This window comes from Passer domesticus, chromosome 1 (assembly GCF_036417665.1).
Source record: "Passer domesticus isolate bPasDom1 chromosome 1, bPasDom1.hap1, whole genome shotgun sequence".
NCBI classification, from domain to species: Eukaryota; Metazoa; Chordata; class Aves; order Passeriformes; family Passeridae; genus Passer; species Passer domesticus.
Genome location: NC_087474.1, coordinates 117,492,878 through 117,497,211, shown reverse-complemented (window position 1 = coordinate 117,497,211; position 4,334 = coordinate 117,492,878).

Sequence of the window (4,334 nt, the reverse complement as noted above, 5' to 3'; positions counted from 1 at the left end):
GTTCTGTAGATGGGGAAAAAACCTCCTATTGTCCTTACAAGACTCTGGAGCAAACCTTTTCATTTCTCAGGACCTTGATTTAAGGCAGGATTTCTAAGACATAAATGAGATGAAGTATTTTGTAAACTTTTCTCACATTCCCTTGTTCTACAAAAAAAAAAGGTCTCTGCTACAAGTTCTAAAGTAAGTATTTCAGCTCAGAAATGCATTGACTGAGTGTGGAGTCTCCTTTTGTGTCTCTCAGACCTCCAGTATGAAGCACTTGAATGTGAAGAACTGTATAACCTCTTCAATTTAGAACAGTCTTGTACCTTCCAAACATGGCTAGAAAGACCTAATTATGTGCTGAAATTTTCCTGTATTTTGCTGTTGCTGTGCTGGAGGCCAGCTGAGAGGGGTCCCTGCTGATACACAAGATTCCTTGGATAGTGGAATACAGAACAACTAGTGGGCTTTTTTTAAATTTTCATGGGAAGTGAATATAGTGCCCAGGTGTCAGCCAAAGAAGGTAATAAAAGAAAATCAATGTGCTAAGGACTTGTTATATTCTTAAATATTTAAAATGATAACAGGAAATCTAGAGTTTCTGCATTCACCATGGCAGTTCTTTAGAGTACATATTATGTTCATTATTATTGCCCTTGTTAAACAAAGCAAAACCAAAAGAACACACATGCCAAAAAAAGACAAACTTCTCTGTGTTTACCACTCAAAGGTTGTTTTGGATTGGCTGGCCGTTTATGCATTAACCCAAATAACTACAAAAGTCCCTAAGAGAATACCAGCTTCACAAAACTCATATTGTTTTAATACAGTTTTTTTTCTGTAGGTTACCTAGTTTCAAAGTGACCCTGGGTTTTCAGAGGCACTGTTAGGAAAATCTTGTCACTCTCCATTGCATGAGTGGTCATTTATGCTATTAGGGTAACAAGTAGAATAGATTTAACATGATACAAACACTAAATTTGAGTAAGCTTCTGGGAAACCTCTGCAAATTCACAAAGTTAATGGCTTAACCTCACAATTCTCCAATGGAAAATAAATTTTAATGATTTTATAGACTCAATCCACATTTCAAGATGTGAATCTCCCTTAACTCCACACTACTTGACTCCTGTTAAATGCTGAACTTAAGCAAATAAAACTTATTTTCCCACATGGTTCATAGAGCTATATTGACATGGTTTCCTCCTCTGTGAAAGAAGAATAGAATATTATTCTTCAGGTATTCAGAGCAAAGAGGTTGGAAACTATAACATATGAAGGGCAATAAAAGTGACAGTAAATATATGTGAATAGAAAAACAATATGGGGGCACAGAAAACACCTATGACACATAGTAGACCAAAAACAGGATTTGAAGGTGTTAACAAACATAATAACTAGTTAAGGCCTGCAGGACAGGAGAAAAAAAAGAAATGTTTGGATTTCTCCTTTGAAAGTGTTGAAATTCTGCACGAACAGAAGCCTTTTCCACAGCTTCACTAGGCTACAGAAGCCATAATTGTGGATGCAGTCTCAAAAGAGCTGTTGCCTGCTTCTGAGCCAAAGCTCACGTCAGCCCAAGGGTGGCAATGTTTACCCTGCTGCAAGATGCCTCTAAGAATTTTGTGCAGCAGTATTTTGTTTTGGAGACTAGAGAACTAGAAGTGAGAAAAGTTTTCTTGGGAGATAGGAGGCTTTTAGCAGGCTTTAGTAGCATCCTAGACTTTAATTATTACTAGGAAAAACAGCCTGTGAAATTCCAGGAAGTAAAGACTACTGTACGTGCTAACAAAGCCATGATTTGTGGTAAGAATTAGCTCTGAGGCAATAGAGAGAAATTCTGATTTTGACATTCTGGTTTGGTAGTAATGAAACAAGTTTCTGGGTTTTAGCTGCTTGGCTGCAGCACAAAAGTGTTTTCCAGCCAATCGGTGCACAGGACACGCTTTTGTGGGTTTCTAATCTTGTTCTTTTTTTGCCTTGTTCTGACTTTGCTAAACAACACACATTGTATTAGCAGAGCAATGCATATTGATGTTTCCTGGTGTTACAGTGAAAAGGGAATACTGATCTCCTTGCTCCCATTATATGTTAGCATTATCTCCCTTCAATGGATTACTTGGAGTTTATAGGCATGCCCCAGAGTGATTTGTAATCACCATCTTTAGCTCTTCTGTCCTTGCAAAGAAAATACTAAATAGTTCACTTGCATGTCTTTGCCATTCACTGAAATGACATTAAATATAATGATGAAGAGTAATGTTCTGCTATCCCTTGTTGTGTTAAAAATCCGGGGAATGACTGGAAATCATAGTATAATTTGTACTTGCAGCAAAACAGAACACAGCCTGCAAACAATCAGAAAATGTCTGAAAACATACTAGGACTCCTTTCCCTCCATCAAGCAGTAATTTCAAGCTAGGACTTTCCCTGTTCACCTCCTTCTTATGGTTCTGAAAGCTGTGGCATGTTTGGGTGTTAAGACCTCCATCTCCTTTGTCAGCTTAGGTGAAGGAGGCAGGTACTGGTGTGCGTGAAGACATTATAGATAAATGAGCCATTTTCAGCTGGAAAACAAAACCTCTGGAACCCTGTAGGAAGAGGCCACACTGATGGGAAGGGCTCTATTTGGCTTCACACGGGGAAGAAGGTACTTGCTTTTGTTTCTGGGCTTTCATACACTATACTTTTCCCTAAAAGCAAAGTCTTTAAGAAAACTTGTAAGGCTGTCTTTCTTTTTTTCTTGTCTTGCTGGGGCTGGTTATTGCTCGTCCCTTGTTTCGGTGGATTTGTGGGCTCTTCATTGCAGTGTCTGATTACAGGTCCTGTAAGATGACAATTAGAAGTTTTGAGTCACATTTTTCAAACTCAAACCAGACCTGTCTCTTTTTTGATCCTTTGCCTTACGTATTTTCTTGCAGGGAAGAGAGCCTCCAAGGTCTGGGATTCATGGTACAAAGCATTAAGTTAGAGACTGAAAGAAAAGCTTTAATAAACTGCCACGGTCCTGCTACATAGCAGAAATCAGGATGTGCTGCTGAAAGGTTTGCTTTAATGTCTAGACTATAGATGTTTTTGCTGGATAGCACTTGTGCAGATATTGATTGTGGGGAGAAAAGCCTCTCTTTTCCCAGCCAGCTTTTATGTGGGAAGCAGACGATGTGAGAGCATCCTGGATATTTGAAAATATAAAGTCCTGATAAGATAATACAATTCCACTTCTGTTAATGTTGCTATTGAAAGCCAGAAAACAGAAAGTGGCAACGAATATAAGAAATGCTTCAGTTAATGTAAGGGGAGAGACGAGAAACAATTCCATTATCCACTTTATTCTAGGGAATTTATGGTGAGAGCTGAATGCAGTATGTGACAGATTTCAAAAGACATAAGTCATTCAAGGCACACTAATGCCTCTACTAGAGAAATGCATATGAAAGAGTTTTATGACTGAATTTCATTATGCAGTTATAAACAACATTGCCAGTGGAAGGTTGTGCTTGGTGGTTACCAGACTATGGTGTTCTTTGAACTTTCTTACTCCAGAGAATGCAGTGAAGTGCTTAACACTAAAGTTTAGTTATGATCCTTCAGTCTCCTACCTATGTCATTCTTGTGCTGTATTGATTTTACACAATTTAAGGAAGACTTTGAAATAAAAAAAAAAATAAAATATTTTCATTCTTCTCTGTCTGTCTCTGTCTGCAGCATATTTTTAAATCCTTGTTAGATTTTAAACTAGGTATATGTATATATACATATATATATATGGACATAAGGGTAGCATTATTTGCACCTTATTTCCTTACTTTGGAGATGCTTAAATGTATAAAAATAACAACAATATTTTAAAAGCAGTGTTGGGGGTTTATCTAGTTACATTAGATTTCTGCAGCATTTCATTTGCTGCCAGCAAAAGAGAAGTTAAGGTCAGAAATAACTAAGAAGAATACATAAAATACAAATTTCAGCCTATGTTTTCTGCCTAAACAGAACGAGGCAGTGAAGACAGTGGCTCCTGTGGCTGCCCTCGGTGCTGTGCTGCTCGTGGGGCAGGAGATGGAGCTGTTGATCAGCGCTGCTGATAGCTCCCAACAAAGGGATGATGCGCCTGCCACCGCCTCAGCCCTCCTTTGCCGAACTTAAAAGAAGCAGCCATCTGGAACTTATTCCAGGATTTGAATTCACTCACTTTACTGCTAAACAGTGACCTGCCGAATAGTTTAACCGTGTTACTCTCCCCCCTTTTATGCAAATCAGAGAAAACAGCCAGAGAAATTAAGAGGTATAAAGTGACAGGTAAAATTTTGTTACCTGCATTGAAGCATAGCATGATCTGTGAAAAGGGGGAA